The sequence below is a fragment of the Sapajus apella genome, unplaced genomic scaffold (assembly GCF_009761245.1).
Source record: "Sapajus apella isolate SASKATOON/1434 unplaced genomic scaffold, GSC_monkey_1.0 scaffold30, whole genome shotgun sequence".
In the NCBI taxonomy this organism is placed as follows: Eukaryota; Metazoa; Chordata; class Mammalia; order Primates; family Cebidae; genus Sapajus; species Sapajus apella.
Window position 1 is genome coordinate 21,780,872 of NW_022436970.1, and position 18,166 is coordinate 21,799,037.

Consider the following 18,166-nt stretch of genomic DNA (forward strand, 5'->3'; position numbering starts at 1 on the left):
CACACTCATACCATGCAGTTCTGTGGTGCTACACACACTCACACTGTTGTGCAGCCGTCACCACCTCCATCTGCAGAACTTTTCCATCTTCCCAAACGGAAACCCTGTCCCCACGAAACACGGATGCCTCCTTTTTCTCCCCAGCCCCTGGCACCCCTTCCACTTTCCACCTCATTGGCCTGACTCCTCCGTGCTCCTGCCATGTCCGGCTCAGCAGCACTGCCCCTGAGACCGGCTCACTGCACTCCACACAGTGTCCTCCAGTGCATCCGTGTCACAGCATAGGCCAAAATTGCCTTGCTTTCACAGCTGAATTAGGGTCCACTGTTCAGGTTTTTCTGACACACCAAAGTGTGCAAACCACTGGGGCCAGGGCTACTGCTACCTGCCATGGCCCCGAAGCACTCTGCGCCCCAGCCTTGCACACAGCTGCCTGTTCCCTGCCTCTCCTCCTCCCTATCTGGAAGCAGCTGCCAGGCCACTGCACAGGGGATGGAGAGGGAAGAAGCACCTGGGTGCCTATTCTTTTTTTTTTTTTTTTTTTTTTGGATTGTCTCATTCTGTCACCCAGACTGGAGTGTGGAATTCAGTGGCGTGATCTTAGCTCACTGCAACCTCCACCTCCCAGATTCAAGCAATTCTTGTGCTTCCGACACCCTAGTAGCTGGGATTAGAGCCATACCACACCACACCCAGCTAACTTTTGTATTTTTAGTAGAGATGGGGTTTCGCTATGTTGGCCAGGCTGGTCTCGAGCTGCTGACCTCAAATGATCCACCTGCATCGGCCTCCCAAAGTGCTGGGATTATAGGCTTGAGCCACTGCGCCCGGTCCATTTTTTTGAGACAGGGTCTTCCTGTGTCGTGCAGGCGGGACTGCCATGTCCAGCTCTCGGCTCACCGCAGCCTCAACCTCCAGGCTCAAGCCATCCTTTCACCTCGGCCTCCCGAGTAGCTGGGACTACCGGTGCACACCATCACTCCCAGCTAATTTTTCTTTTTCTGTTTTTAGTAGAGACGCGGTTTCACCATGTTTTCCAGGCTGATCTTGAGCTCCTGGACTCAAGTGATCTACTCCTCTTGGCCTTCCAAAGTGCTGGGATTACGGGTCTGAGACACCACGCCCGGCCTCGTTTTCACTTCTCCCAATTCTCAAGGATAGTCTCAACAGGCCTCTGTGTTTCCATTTGAGCCAGAGACACACTGAGAAAAATCCAGTGGCTTTTCACACAGAGCATGGCGCAGGTCCTTTGCCCTGGCACCTTAATCAGGAAAATTAGCCCCGGGTGAGCCTGGGTTTCATCACATATAAAACTGGGAAAACAACAGTGTTTACTCCATAGCATTGATTTGAGATCTAAAACCAGATAATTTACATATGGCGCTTAAACACGGTGTCTAGAGTTCGCGAGGGTTCAGTAAGAAGGAGTCGATGTTAATATTGTTAACACCATAATTTAAGAGGAAAAAATTTAAAGTGTGGTCCATGCCTGTATTTCAGTTTTATGCAACTGTTAAAAATGGTATTTACATTTTGTGTTTACAAAATTGTTTAAGGCATGAGGAAATTTTTCGTAAGTTTCCAAAATCATATATACGTTTTGATTTCAATTATACTTAAAAAAAAAAAAAGTAACAAAAACCAAGGAGGAAATATGACAAAATATCAACAGTGGGTATGTCTGGGAAATAAGACTGTGTGTAACTATTTTCCTGCTTCTCTCTCCTTCAATCTACTTCCTAAGGAGCAGATAACTGTCTCTATAATTATAAATATAATAAATCAAAATATAAGTAAAGGCAAAGTAAAGCTTTGTTTTCCCAGATCCTAGTGGCCCAGCCTGGGCTCCACGTAAGAATGCCCCAGGAGCTTGTTCTCACCCGGGTTGGGGCCGCCCTCTGACCAGAGTCCCCACCCGCGGGCTGATGAGAAACAGCTGGCAGTTTTTAATCAGAATCTGAAAGTGGCTCACTGGTGTTATCAATACACACATAGCATCACTCTTATTTGAAAGTCACAAACAGAGTCAGTGCATCTACAAGAGTAGAGCCGACTGGCTGGGTGTTTGTAATCTGAATTATCAGGGCCTGGGGAGCAGGGGAGGCTCCCAATAAGTGCTGATCTCAGCGCTGGCAGCCCTTTGTCCCCATTTTGACCTGTTTCATCATTTCTTTCAGTTGCCACCCTGGCTCTTTCTAAGAAGCAGGAACGAGAAAGAGCCTCCGAGGAAACTGAAGAGGCCACAAGTCAATACTCTGCCCAGCTCAGACTGTGGCCGATGCGCAGAGGCACGTGGGCTCTTGTAGGGTGGAGACAAGAGCCAGGCAGCCCCACGCTCCGCCCGGCAGTGCCCCCACGCGGCGCATCTACATTCTCCCCAGCAGCCAGCTCCAGGCACAGGGCATTCCTACTGCACCTGCCAGACGACTGGCTCAGTGCAGTGATCTCCATGAGTCCTTTTGAGGATGATGCTGAGAATCTCGGTTTTACTTGTAGGAACACAGCACTACCAAGGTTGGACGTCACTCTTCCTGACACCTGGGGCGTACATGAGGAGTGCTTTCAGTGAAGCTTCAGATGTTTCCAGTGCTTCAGGAGGGGCCCTGAATGTATGGGTCCTCCAAGCTCCCCAGCTCTCGGCACTTGGCTGTGTTGTCATTCACAGCCCAGCAACTCACCTTACAGAGGTCAGGAGACTGAGGAGACTGTGCATCTGCTTATTAATTCCCGGGAAGGCATGACCCCATCAGTGCCAAGTCCCAGCATTTTGTTGAGCCACTTAAATCGAGACAAGGCGCTTGTGCTGCATCAACTCAGCAGTGATTGGCAGAGTCCTGTCATCAGCATTCCTGCTGGTGTTGTCCTTTTAAGCATAATCTACACATGAGTAAATCACGGAAGCATGCCGAACTGGTAAGCTTTCCTTTTACTGTGAGTTCATGGTTTTCTGCCAGGACTTTGCCATTGATTTGGAATCCATGAACACATCCCTCGGCCCTGCATTTACAGACCCCACCCCCATCACTCAAGCCCCTATATCCCCTCTCCAGATCTGTACCCACAAAGCACCACCCTGAGATCACCTGACTGCCCTGCCTTCAACCTTCCAGGCAGCAGCATTCCCAGAAAGGGAGTGACCCCAGGCCTCTGTAGGAGAATTACAAATGGTGGCCCGCCCTTGGTTTTCCAGAGTTGGACCAGCTATGAGTCTGAGAGCCCTACAAGCCCAGCTGTGGGCTCTGAAATTCATCATGGGGTCATTTTTTCTATTTGAAATAAAACTGGAGAAAGTGATATTTCAATCTCCGTATGGCTTTGCTAATTTTCCAAAAGCTTTGGGCTGAGACAGCAAACAGCACAATGGAGTTTTCTTGCCTGGGGAGGAGGGCACATCTGCATCACCTTCAAGGACCGACGGGCACAGCCCTGCTCTTGTTCTCTGGGAGTTCCCATGCAAACTGGTGGAGGCGCTTGGAGCACCTGTCAGAGGGCTGGGATCCAGGAGCCAGGTGGGTCCCTACCCAGCTCCCACTCCCCCACCACCCGCGGCAGACAGACTGCGCGAAGCTTGGCTTCTATGCCTATGAATGGGGACCACGCCGGGGACCGGTGCTCACCCACACTGCCGGCCCGCACCCAGGCTCAAGGTGCTGCAGAGTGTGTGGTCCTTTCCCTGGTAGGCGCAGCCAGCAGCGCTGCGCGGTCCTCTCAGGCATCCGGCTGTAGTCCTTTCACTTTTGTTCTGGAATCCGGTCCTTGGGGTTGCTGGCTTTTGTTTTGCTTCCGGGATGTCAAGCACTGGCTATGATTTCCACAGTTCAGATGGTCCCTAACATGGATACAATCCCGAAAAATAAGGTGACGATCCCTACACATATGTGTGGCCATTTTAAAGACTCACACGTGTTCTCTGTGCTGTGCCCCAGCCTGTCAGGAACGCCTCTTCCACAGGTGAATATCACCCTGCACGCCCTGCCTCTCAGTCGGTCACCCAGCAATGCTCTGTTTCCAAAAAACAAAGACAAAGATGAACCAGTGTTGCCTTCTTCCTACTTTTGTTTTTTCTTTTCCTTTCTCTCTTCTTTTTTCTTTCATGTGTTTATTTGAGAGAGGGTGTCGCTCTGCCCCCAGGCAGGGGTGCAGCGGAACAGCCACAGCTCATGCAGCCCCAGTGATCTTCCCACCTCAGCCTTCGAGGAGCTGGGACCACAGGCGCATGTCACCACACCAGTTAATTGTGTTTTTTGTGGAGACAGGGTCTTGCCGTGTTACCCAGGCTGGTCTCAAACACCTGGCCTCATGTCATCCTCCTGCCACAGCCTCCCAAAGTGCTGGGATTCCAGGTGTGAGCGCCTGCACCTGCCTCTTCCTACTTTTCTGCAGCTGGCTCCGGGGTGAGCACGCTGCTGCTCTGTGCACTGTGAGAGACCGTTTTCCAAAAAGTGGCTGCCGTGTCCTGGGAGCCCGTGAAATTGCACTGCCTGGAGTCGGCCAAGCCTTTAGTAGCAGTTGTGTTTCTTCTTCAAAATGTGCAGGTTCTTCCAGGGCTATGTATCCATTTGTAGGTCAGAGTGACCCAGATCCAGTACTTACAGCACCAAGGCAACAATGTCAGGGCCCTGGGTCAAGAGTAATAAAGGAACTGACGTCAACAGATCTTTGTCACGATAAGTTGTTGTGTTACAGGGATGCAAATTTCATGGCTACAGATCCTGTCAAAGTTGCTTCTAAGCCTAAGCTCTGGGTGTTGCAATTAGGGTTTCATTGTCCAAAAAAACGGAAATACTTAAAGATATTTTTAAAACTTGGTTTAGGTCAAATGCCTTTAAAAACAGCTTTTCTTTCAGGCTCCAGAGCCTGAGATTGTAAGCTGGAGAGTCAGCAAGCAGGGCTCAGAGACTTGGTTCTCCCGTAACCTCCGCCCCCTCTCCCACCCAGTGAGGGCCATCAGGTGGGAATGATTCATTTCTCACTTGAATAGACCCTTTAAATAAATATGAGTCATTTTTCTGAGAATAAGTCCTTGACGTGAAAGTGTACAATCCGTTACCTTTCTCAACACCTCAGCTGGAAGGAAGCAGGAGGATTGGAATGCCGGGGTTTGTCACGGGCACACAGAAGGGGCCGGGGGTGGGGCCTGGGGAGGGCTGAAGACCCTTTGGTGAGTTTCAGGGAGGTGAATAATGACTTACCAACGACAGCATGGCTGCCTTCCCTGTGAAAAGCCAGTGTTGAAGCATGAGTGTTTGTTCATCCGCGGCTTCGGGCTGTGGCGTCCGCAGTGTTTAATAAGTCATTTTTAATTAGCTTCCATCTACCGTGGTGCGTGGCTGGCTGCCTTTGCACACGGCTGTCTCCAGGAGGCCCTATTTTATTGGCCATTGATACCATGTCTGCTCAGAGATAACGATCAGGAAATTTGACTGGTGTTCCTGCATGACACACGGGAGGAAGCACGGATGGCCTTACACAAACGGCCCAGCGGGCCGGGCCTGGAGTCCCAGCACTTTGGGAGGCCAGAGGGCTAGGTAACTTGAGCCCAGGAGTTTGAGACCAGCCTGGGCAACATAGCAAAACCCCGTCTCTATTTAAAAAAAAAAAGAATACAAAACACAGCCAGGTATACTGGTATGTGCCTGTAGTCCAGCTGCTTGGGAGGCTAGGGTGGGAGGATCACCTGAGCCCAGGAGGTTGAGGCTGCAGTGAGCCACGATTGTGCCACTGCTCTCCAACCTGGGCAACAGAGCAAGACCCTGTCTCGAAAAAAAAAAAAAAAAGCATCACAGCAGGTGACAGGGTGAGCATCCTGGGATTTATCATGAGCAGCACCTTGTCCTGTCCAAGGGCATGGTGTGCCATTATCTCTATGACCAAGGTCCAGCTGACTTTTCAGTGGTTAGAAGGTGCCAGGTGGCAGCTGCCTAAGAAGGGAACTGGCCAATTCCCAGGAGAAAAATACCGCCTGCCACTGTGCTGAATTGGGGCAGCCACGCCTGAACAAAGCAGGAGGGAGCTGATGGGCATGAAGAAGACTCAGCTGGATGGAAGGACCCAGTTGTCCAGCACATTTCTCAGGGAAGAGGTGTGTGGCGCAGCCCAGTGCCAGTGTTCTTGTCATGTGAAGAGCGGGGTCATCCTGCAGCTGGGGGTGAATAACCAACTTGAGTCCCTGTTTTTGTTTTTTGTTTCGTGAGACGGAGTCTTGCTCTGTTGCCAGGCTGGAGTGCAGTGGTGCAGTCTCAGCTCACTGCGACCTCTGCCTCCCGGCTTCAAGCGATTCTCCTGCCTCAGCCTCCTGAGTAGCTGGGACTACAGCCACATGCCACCACGTCCGGCCAATCTTTTTTGTATTTTTAGCAGAGACGGGGTTTCAGCTGTCAGCCAGGATGGTCTCGATCTGTTGACCTCATGACCCACCCGCCTTGGCCTTCCAAAGTGCTGGGATTACATGTGTGACCCACTGTGCCTGGACCCAAGTCCCTGTTTTACCCCCTTTCTTTTTTGTTTTTTTCCTTTTTATGGAGAATGGGGTCTCGCTATATTGCCCAGGCAGGTCTTGAACTCCTGGGCTCAAGCTATCCTCCCGCCTCTGCCTCCCTAAGAGCTGGGATTACAGGCGTGAGCCACAGCGCCCGGCCCAGGTCCCTGTTTTAAGGGGCATTACTGAGGCAGTTCTGCCTCCCTGAGCTCCTGGAGGTCTGAGAGCAAAACCATGCAGCATGTTTGGCGCATTCACAGAGAGCAGGGAATAGAAATGTCTGTCTGCCTTCTCCGCACCGCAAAACCAAAACGCCATCCTCCCAGCGTGTCTGCTGCTCTCATGGCATTGCCAGCAGGAGGAGCAGAAGCAGCGGGGAGTGCCAGTGAGCCCCCACTCCTCCCGCCTCCTGGTACCCATCCGCTGAGCTGCAGCAGGGATGGCAGGGAAACCCGACATTTCATAAAGATCCAGCATGGTCCCGCTGAAGCCCAGGGAAAGCCAGATTCAGGGAGGGGTTGATGTCTGGAAGGGATAAAATTGCTGGAAAAGTCTGGAGAGTGAAGCCCACGGGCTGCGGTGGGAGGGTGAATTCGAGGCTGGCATCTTTGGGAATCAAAGGTGTCAAGGTTTCATGAGGCTCCCGTCCCTGCTTGTCTGCTTCCTTTCTCTCCGTGCCACCTCTTAGCCCCTGTGAGCAGAGACAGCTGGGGCCCCAGCCTGGTGCTATGAGCAGCGGTGGAGCTCCCTTCCCTGGGCGCCTTGTCCATGCCTGTGTGTGCGTGCACATGTAACACGCACTCCCTAGCTCTCACCACCCAACCTCTCACCTCATGGTTTTCCCGGCATGGAGATCAGCCCTTGCCACGGACAAGCTGAAGAACGCCTTCATGCCCACCCTCTCCAGGCAGCCTGTTCCCCATGTGGAGCCACTGCCTCAGAGCTGGTCTCAAGACTTTTTAGGTGCACGTGTCATTTGCACTTTTGCTCACATTGCACAAAGACCTAGCTGAGGAGATGAAAGTACTGTGTTTTATGCTAATGGGATGAATTGCATTCCAAATGTATCTCAACCAGAACACACTTCCCAGTAGCACACATGAAAGAGAAATGCGTTCTATCCAGGAATCACGGTGTCATTTCACTGAGCTGCAGGTTGTCACCTGAGGGCATCCAGCAATGTGCTAATACTTAATCGGGAAATCTGGATTGAACATGGGCACCTGTGAAGAAGTGGAAAAGGCAGTGGAGCTAACACACACAACAAAGAGAACCTGTTTTGTTATAAACAGTTAAATCTGGAAGTCAATGTTCTGTATGTCTTATAGAGGTCATACTTTTATCCTATCGTTATACAAAAGTGCTGACTCACGTTTAGTACAGCAAAAACCTACCTTTAAAGTGGAATATTCTGAAAGGGTGTGTTAAAATTACTCTCAGATCTCTTCCAAGAACTAGCTGCTAAGCAGGAGTTCTCATGGTAGGAGTTGGAATTACCCGACTGCCACCCCATGGGACGCTCTCTGAATGCAGATGGCAAGGATGACTGAACTGTGGCTTCAGATGAATCAGACACGCGCTGGATAAAGTTACTCACTCACATAAAGCACCACCTGCTGCCGCTACCTGGAATATCCGCACTGGATAATTCGGAGCTTGGTGGAAACAGAGGTTGGAAAAAATAAAAGGACAGAAGGACAGAAGGAGGGTGCTCTGAATTCCGTTGTCTTGGAAGCCAGTGAGAGCTCCTTCGGCGCGTCACGGGCATCTTCAGCTGGGCACAGCTCAGGCACCGCAAGGAGACTCCGCTGGTTTAAGCTGGCCTTAGTAGGTTTTTCTTCCGTGAGCGAATGTCTATTGAGAGTAAGTAAAACACAGCCTGTGACAGTGTTTGTCCTTAATGTCAACAGCGCTCCCTGTGAACAGCCTGTCGTCATACGAGGTGTTGGAATACGTGAACAATGCAAATGGAATATCTTGTCTCTCATTTCTGTCTTTAATGATTGGCTGCCTCCACTCGTTACACCTGGGCGGCGCTCTGAAGTGCGGGTTTAACTACGTGGGAAACTTTTTTTGATGCCAGCCATCAGGAGAGCCAGATGTTACCTCCAGTAAGAAAGGGTGATGTCTGGGGTGCTCCTGACTCAGGGCAGCCTTCCTGACTCCCCTTGCCCCGTGGGACGTGGTCCACTTGTCCTACTTTTCTGTAGCGTCCGTGGATTTTCCTTCCTGGTGCCGTCACACATTCCAGTGAGGCATGGACTTGTGGGATTGTTAGCACTGTTGAAGTTGACCTGTTCCGTTCGTTTCCTGACACCAGGAGCTCAGAGATTTTGTCATTCTTATCTTCACTCTGTGCACGTAACACACAAGAGACGTTTCCTGAATGAAGGGCCCCTGCTGCCGTGTCACAAATATCAAAACATTGAGGAGTATGTCTACCAGCCCTACTGATGACCCTGAATGACAGGATTCTGTTCCTTAATTTTAAACATTTGATTGACACGTTCTTTTCAGCAGTTTGCGCTAAAAAAATGACCTTGTGTCGTTTGCTTCTAACCTGACCCAGGCTTAGCGTATCTACTAATTCCTTAGGTCACCCACAGCCTCACGAGCAGCTATGTTCAATGAGTTGCCACAGCCCTGGGCACAGACTTCTCAGTGAAGAACATCAACAGTAATTCTCTCACTTATGCTAAGTTTCACTTCTTCCTTTCTGAGGCAGGGTCTCACTGTGTTGCCCAGGTTGGACTTGAACTCCCAGGCTCAAGCAATCCTCCTGCCTCGGCCTCCAGACTAGCTGGGACATAGATGCACGTCACCGTGCCCAGCTCAAAAGCGTACTTTCACCTACACTGACGATGTCAAGCTATGTTGTAACACATAGCGTATTTCCTGAGCGATTTTTTAAAATTTAACCACTTGCACAGACTGTCACACTGGAAGCCACGAGGAAGTGCTTTGAGCCTTGCCGGTTCTCGAACTTGCCTCTTGCCAGGGAGGAGACCTCATCTAACAACAAATGTCCTTCCCTAATGAAGTCCAGACCAGATCGTTCATGGACCCAGAGTTCATGTGCAGAAATGTGGAGCATCCACAGTTGGAGAACCGTGAGTGCTTGACACTAAATAAAGGCAACACTCCTCAATGCTGAGACGGTTTCCATTGTTTTTGGAGTGTAATCTTTGAGGAAAACATTTCTGAGCCTGGTCACAAACCATCCCTCCCACAATAACAACGATGGATTGTAAGAAGCACAGATTTAGAGTATTTTGGGGGCTTTCTCTTCATGACAAGAATTTATTCCTACAGTACAAACAGTTGAGCCCTTCCTTGCAGTGATAAAATATACACATATAATAGTAAAACGGGAGAGACAGTATCCACAGGGAATGAAGCCAGGTTGACGTGACTGAGAGGCAAATTTCAACATTAGGAAAAAGTGAGCCGCCTTATATATCTGCCTTTTATTCCAAGGAAATCACGCACTGATGATTTCGGAGAATCTGTAGGACAGGGCGGTGGGGAAGGGCAGAGACGCTGGCATAGCAGTTGCTGTTTGATCACTGGAGTAACAGGGAAGGGAAGAAGCTGCCAAGCTTGGGATCCAATGGCTTTATGTTCTGAAATGACCGTTTTTGTAGTTGGAATGTTTTCAGATGTGCTAAGACTTGTGATGAGCCTAAGTAGAAAAAATAATTGTTTCATTTTCCTTTTCCCAGGGTAAAAAAAAAAAATCAAAAAAGATTATAGTAACGATTAAGTTGCTGTGTAGATGCCTGTCATTCACTCAGCAGCCCCTGCAGACCTTAGAAGCCTTGTAGAATCTTCAGTCACCAAAGGCTGAGGAACAAGCAGGTGTTTACCCACAAAGGTAAGGGTGCAATTCACCAGAGGGAAAAGCCATTCTCAGACATGGTCTTTTCATTGTAACTGGTTCTTTAGCTAGAATACCAGGGAATTCCATGTCTAGGTATTGATTAGATTCTTTGTATCAATTCCAGGCTCTGGAAAGAGCTGCTTGGCTGTTGGCATTTAGAAGTAAGAAAATGGAAGCTGCATAGTGGAAATATCCGTTTCCTTTTGAGTCTAATCACACCCATCTGGTCTAAGTTAATTTCAATTTCAACCTATGCTAAGTATTTCCACTTAATCATAAATTCCTGTTGTGTCAAGGCTTGTAAAGCCGGGTTGAGACAGTTTATTCAAGGCTGATAATTCAATGAAAACGTCTATCCAAGTATAAATGTAGTTTCAGAAGATAAAAAATAATTCTTGTTTTCTATAAAATTTAAGGTAAAAAAAGATGTAACGTCTTTCTCCAGTTGTGTTAGTCTGTTTTCCTGCTGCTGATAAAGACATACTCGCGACCAGGCAATTTACAAAAGAAAGAGGTTTAATTGGACTCACAGTTCCAAGTGGCTGGGGAGGCCTCACAATCACGGCGGAAGGCAGGGAGGAGCAGGTCACATCTTACGTAGATGGCAGCAGGCAAAGAGAGCTTGTGCAGGAAACCACCCCTTATAATAACCATCAGATCTCATGAGACTTACTGGTTCTCATGAGCACAGCACTGGAAAGACCTGCCCGCATGATTCGATTACCTCCCACAACATGTGGCGATCCTAGCTGAGATTTGGGTGTGGACACAGCGAAAGCATTTCACCAATCAGTGTGTTCCTGGTTACAAAAACAGAGGCCACACTTACCCATCATGAGATAAACGGGTGCTCTTTCAAGAGACCATCAGAAAGAGGTTGCTTGGGCCCCGTCTGAGGAGCGACAGAAGACTGAGCCACGGCGTACGGTATTGTCTGATGCAACAGCCTTTTCTGCAGGATATTAAAGGACTTTATAAATATTAATTATCTCATTCATCCTCATCACTTTGTGTGAGCTAAAGACATTATAGATGGCCTGTCACCCAATTCTCTGGGCTAAGTATCTAAGGCCACCTTCCACATGCAGTCATTTCCATTTCGGACTATTTTCACCTCTTCATTATTCAAAGGTGTTCAGTTTATGAAGACTCGATTCTTTTTGGTTCTTTCTGTCCTGCGTTACTGAACACCTTTGAGTCACTAAACATTCCAGCCTCTCTCCTCCTCTTTCTCTTTTTCTACATTAATTTAGCAAAATTCGAGAACGTGAATATGTAAAAATAACAGTGAAGCCACTCGGAAGCTCACAATTGCTAATAATTACCTTGAATATTTGATGAGTGTCCATCCTGAATGTTTTCCAAATGCATAGGATCACACATTTTACCTCCTGTAATGCTGCTTCATGTTCATTAATAGCATTATTTTAAACATATCATATGTAATTATTTTTATATATCATTATTATTATCTGGAGACTGAGTCTCACTTTGTCACCCAGGCAGGAGGACAGTGGCACGATCTCGGTTCCCTGCAAACTTCGCCTCCTGGGTTCAAGCAATTCTCGTACCTCAGCCTCCAAAGTAGCTAGGATTACAGGCATGACGCACCATCATGTGCAGCTAATTTTTGTATTTTTAGTAGAGATGGAGTTTTGCCACGTTGGCCAGGCTGGTCTCAAACTCCTGGGCTCAAGAGCTCCACCTGCACTGGCCTCCCAAAGGGATTACAGGTGTGAGCCACCGTGCCCAGTACTTATTACCACTGTTTTTAACGGTTGAATATTATTTCACCGTATGGATGCGCCATCATGAACTTCACGAACCCCCATACCTAAACACCCTAAACACTGAGGTGATTTCAACACATTTGCCATTGGAAACCTCTTACCTCTGTCTCCAGCCCAGACAGCAGCCTGGTCGGCTTCCTTCCAAATCATTCTCTGTGGCCAATCGCACAAAAACCAGGGACACAGAGAAAAGATTTTGTTATTTTGTTTCCTTTACAAAAATAGTATCATACCCTGCAACCTCTTTCTCTCATTTAAAAAATACATTGGCTGAGCGCAGGGGCTCATGCCTGTAACCCCAGCACTTTGGGAAGCCGAAGTGGGCAGATCACCTGAGGTCAGGAGTTTGAGACCAGCCTGGCCAATATGGTGAAACCCCGTCTCTACTAAAAATACAAAAATTAGCCGGGCATGGTGGTGCACACCTGTAGTCCCAGCTACTTGGGAGGCTGAGGCAGAAGAATCGCTTGAATCCAAGAGGTGGAGGTTGCAGTGAACTGAGATTGCGCCACTGCACTCCAGCCTGGGTAAAAGAGCGAGACTCCATCTCAAAAAGAAAAAGAAAAAAAGAAAAAAAAAATATATATATATGTATATATATAAAATAAAAGCTCTTCCAGGTAATTTTTAAACAGCTGTACAGTATTTTATAGTATAAATACGCCACTATTTGTGCAACCATGTTCCTCGGTGGGCATTCAGGTTATTTCCTGATGTTTGCCGCGCAAACATTTGCAGCAGCAAATATTGCTTCTCTGGACATTCTAGAACATTAGGTTTGTGTATCCACGTGTATACTCCCATAGCATAAGGGCAAGGAAGTGGCATTGCTGTGTCAAATGGTATATTTGTCATGTGAATAGATTTGTCTGAGATGATTGTTAAAGGCATTCACACCAAAGTGGGGAAGAATTCAAGCTGCTCGGTCAGTTGCTTTCACACAGGTATTCTAGTGACAAATAGCAGGGGCTTTGCGTGTAGACATGCAGACGGAGCAGCTGCTGCTCAGAAAAGGGACAGGACTACTCAAGGTCACAGCTAAATATTTCACAGCCGGAACTAAGACTAGGTCTCCTGTTTTGGTTTTTGTTTATTTTTGAGATGGAGTTTGGCTCTTGTCACCCAGGCTGGAGTGCTACAGTACAGTGACTTGATCTCGGCTCATTGCCACCTCCACCTCCTGAGTTCAAGTAATTCTTCTGCCTCAGCCTCCTGAGTAGCTGGGATTACAAGCACACACCACGATGGTCAGCTAATTTTTGTATTTTTAGTATAGACGAGGTTTCTCCATGTTGGCCAGGCTGGTGGTCTCGAACTCCTGACTTCAGGTGATCTGCCCACCTCACCCTCCCAAAGTGCTGGAATTACAGGTGTGAACCACTGTGCCCGGCCCATCTCCTGATTCTTTAACAGGACCTTTTGTACAACCATAAGCCTTCTGCTGGGGAATGAAGAGTTGGTGAAATGAGAAAGGAAAGGTGTTTATCAGTTAGCTAAGGCTGTGCAGCACACCAGCCCAAAATGTCATAGCTGAAAATAGCCATGTATTGAGTTCGTGATTCTATGGGTCAGCAATTTAGGCTGGGCTCTGCAAGGAGGATCTTTCAGTTGGAGTTGGGTTCCCTCATGTATATGTGGTCAGCTGGGGGTCTTGGTTTTTCTCTGTGCTCTCTTCTGCTGAAGTATGCCAAAAAGGAGTGCAAGCGTGTCAGACCTCTGGAGACCTAAGCCCAGGGCTAGCATGTTATCACTCCTACCGTATTCTATGGCTAAAGAGAGTCACAGGATAGCCTGGATTCAAAGGGTGATAAAATAGACTCCACCTCTTAATGAGAGGAGCAGCAGAGGCACCTTGCGGAGTGCATGGATCAGGAAAAGGTGGAGAATGGCAACCACGTTTGCAATTTATATGCCAAGTTTTCAGGTAGATGACCTTCTTCCTCTAATTTCCAAGCAACTGCTTTGGTATCATGTTGACACGGCTCTGTAAGAGCATAAAGAAAGTCATGTGAGTGGTAAAACCCCAGGAAGTCTTCCCAAGGTAGCTGAGGCACATTTGGGGCACTGTAATATTAGGTCAAGCCTCTTTCTGTTTTTAAAAATAGATTTTTCAAATAAGAAAAATGAATCTCTATGGCCATTTTATTCTCATTTTTAATACATTTTGTATTAGTTGCTGGTGTGTGTCCTGGTTACTGCTCTGTTTGAGAATACTGCACTATATAGAACTGCTTGGGATTTTGTGTGTGGATTTTTTTTTTAGCACGTTTTTGTAATTTTCCATCTCACACAATAAAAACCTAAGAGTCCACTACAGGTCATAAAAATAACAGGCAATAAACAAAGTTAGACATAGTACACTTCCTTTTAATATTGCAACAAAAGCATGTCCTTGAAGATGAGAGCTGGTGGGGGTGCAGGTGAGGGGCCCTGGGTGTCCTGGGGCACAGCAGCCTCTGTGTCCAGAAACTTCTGGGCTTCAACCAAATACACAATGAATTTGGGGTGCAGGTTCGGGACAGGAAGAAAGCACACTCACGTTAGTGTTTTATTTGTTCTTTCCTGAATCCGCAGCTTAGCATGGAAAACGACCATCCGGGACACTCCCATTTGTCTAACCCAAGGTGGGCGTGGAAGGAAAGGAACTCAGTGAGACTCCACTGAGTCTGGGCACACGGCCGCTCTGCATCCACAGCTGGATTCTCCATCCCTGAGCAAGACCAGGAGCCCCAGACAAAATGCTCAGGATTCCAGTGGATGGGGTTGAGCACCCTCAGCCTTTTAGAGTGAAAATCCACGAGGCTGAGGAGGTTTAAAACAACAGAAACAGGCGCGTGGGGAAAACCGTAGGTTCCGTTAGAAGCACTGTATGCACGTCTGTACAAGGAATTCCTGCGCAGAGGAAACAGGATACCAGGAAAAGTGGAAACCCTATTGTTTACTTGGAGGTAGGAAAAGAAATAGGTCGGTGATTTGTTTCCATAGTGACTATTATCAAAATCAGACAAACTGACACCAATACTGATTTATTCTCATTTTCAAGCCCTTTTAAAAGATTGCTTTAATCTGAGTTGATTTTTAAATATAAACAAGAAGATCAAGTTATCTTTCACAATTATTATTTTTGGCCACTTGTAAATGAGATTTTTAAGAATAAAAATATTTAAATAGAATGTGTGTTTTACATATAGGAATTGTGTTCCGGGTATTTGCAATTTAATCCTAAATCTTAAATAATATTTGTTCCTGCATTACCCCAAACTGCAGGATGTGTATTTGCTGTTGGTGACCTCTGAACCCACATTACAGAGTTTGGTTTATAAACTTGGGCATTTAATCTGTCCGCCTGGACAGTCAGGCTCCCCGCTTCCCCCCAGGCTCCAGATGCTGTGTGTTACCTCACGGTGAGCATAAAAGACCTTAATGGACACCATCCCACAAAATCTCCACTCCCTCTCAGGAGCAGGGGACCTCCTTTCAGGGCAATGAGCAGGAAATTAAACACGTACACACACACACACACACACACACACACACCGCTACACACAAACATATATACATACACACATACATACATGCATACACATATATACATGCACATACATACACACACGTGCACACAGATATACACATACATACACGCACACACACATACATACAGACACACACATACATACACACACACACACACACATATACACACACGGTCCAGTGACTCTCTGGCTTAGCTCTTGAAGGAAGAAAAACCCAAAGAATGTTCTAGAAATTCCCAGGCCCCTGCTGGCTAAAAGTGTAGTTCTCACATGGAAAGAGTGAAGCTTGCCAGAGTATGGAGCCTCTGTGGCTCATGTCTTTATCGTCATCCCCTGATCTTATCATGACTCACTGAGCTAGTATGGCCCTAGGTACTGGGATGCCACGGTAAGACAGGACCGATCTCTCTCACACCAAGGAATAGTCAGCATTAAGGAGCTGTGGCTAATCATGCAGGCTGCGGAGGGGACTCAGCGTCACACCGTGGCTCTGACCCTTTCTAGCTGGGTTTCGTTGCATGCATGTGCTCCCTCCCTCTCTGTGCGTGTGTGTCTCTCTCTCTCCATCTCCCTCTCTTCATCTCTCTTGTTCTCCTTTTTTATACCTGAAAATGCAAAGAATCGTGTTGCCCTGCTGGATTGCCGCAAAGATCTGTGGGACGCCACGCAGCTGCCTGTTCCGTGGTGCTCCACACAAGCGTGCGACCACTGCAGTGACTATCATGACCAAGGCGTGCCCTAACCCTCGTGGAACTCGCTATTTAGAGCTAATGGTATAGGTAAATGACTAGAACATTTGAAAGTGCAATCAATAGCATTCTCTTTTTGGGAGTTGGAATCCCCACAATTTAAAATTACTGACTGGGCGTGGAGGCTCATTCCTATAATCCCAGCAATTTGGGAGGCCGAGGCGGGCAGATGGCTTAAACTCAGGAGCTCAAGACCAACCTAGGCAACATGGCGAGACCCTTTTGCTACAAAAAATACAAAGAGTAGCCTGATGTGGTGTCATGTGCCAGCTATTTCGGAGGCTGGGGTGGGAGAATTATGCCAGCCCAGGAGGCAGAGGTTGCAGTGAGCTGAGATCACACCACTGCACTCCAGCCTGGGTGACAGAGCCAGGTTCTGTCTTAGAAAAAAAGAATAAAGTTAAATTAAGTAAAAGCTGCCATTTATTTATTTATTATGTGTACTTATTTTGAAGCCATTTTACTGAAGCCTAACTGACATACAAAAAGCTTACATATTTTATGTCTACAAGTTTGGAGGTAAGTCTCACCTGTGAAACCATCACCACAATTTATGCCATAAACATATCCATCACCTCCAAAAGTCTCCTTCCACTGTCTGTATTAGTTATGATTATTGATTATGTTGTGATACAAACACAAGTTAAAATCTATCCTTTCAGCAAAATTTAAGTATACAATACAGTGTTGCTAATGACATGCCTGTGCTATGCAATAGATCTCTAGGACTTACTCACCTTGTAAAACTGAAACTTTGCACCCTCTGACGGAACCCGCGCCATCCCCTCCCCCATGCTCCCTCTCTCATCCCACCCCTGACAATTACTGTTCCACTCTCTGCTCCTAGGAGCCTGACTAGTTTAGATTCATCATGCGAGCAGCGTCAGGCCTATTTGCCCTTCTGTATCTGGCTTATTTCACTCAGCATGACAACACGTGTTAATTAGACCTCCAAAGCCACGCCCAGGACCAGGCAGAAGTGTGGAATGCAGCTGTGGATGGGGAGTCTAATCATTCCTGCCGCTCTAACTGCCAAGATGAATCGCTCTGTGGACGGCACGTTCTGAAGTAATCAATAGCCATTTTCAAGACAGCTGAAATGTCCGATGAACCACACGGCAGCCGGGTGCAGTGGCCGTGAGCTGCTGTCGCTTCCCAGTTAATGTGAAATGGAGAAATAAATACCTGTCAGGCCCTCCCATTCCACGGAGGCAGGCGGGCTGCAGAATCCTATTCAACAGGCTGCGTTTTCTAGGCCACGCCATGATCTCGGTTGCTTGGCCCAACACTTCACCTCTGTAAACACAGCGTAAGTGGGCCAGCTCTCAACCCCAGGATGGGACAATCAACTTTGATCATCTGTCCCAGACTGGCGGGTGGGTACAAGGGAGGCTGTGCTGTGCTCAGGCGATAGTGCTGTGTCTCCAAGTGTGTGAGAGTGTATGAGAATATGAGTGTGTGAACACGTGTATATGAATGTGTGTGAGTGCTGTTTGTGCATATGAATGTCAATGTGTGAGTGCCCGTGGGCATATGACTGTGTGTGCATATATCAGTGTGTGAGTTCCTGTGTGCATGTGAATGTGTGTGTATATGAATATCAGTGTGTGAGTACCCGTGTGCATATATGAATATCAGTGTGTGAGTACCTGTGTGCATATATGAATATCAGTTTGTGACTGCCCATGTGCATATGAATGTGTGTGTATATGAGTATCAGTGTGTGAGTGCCCGTG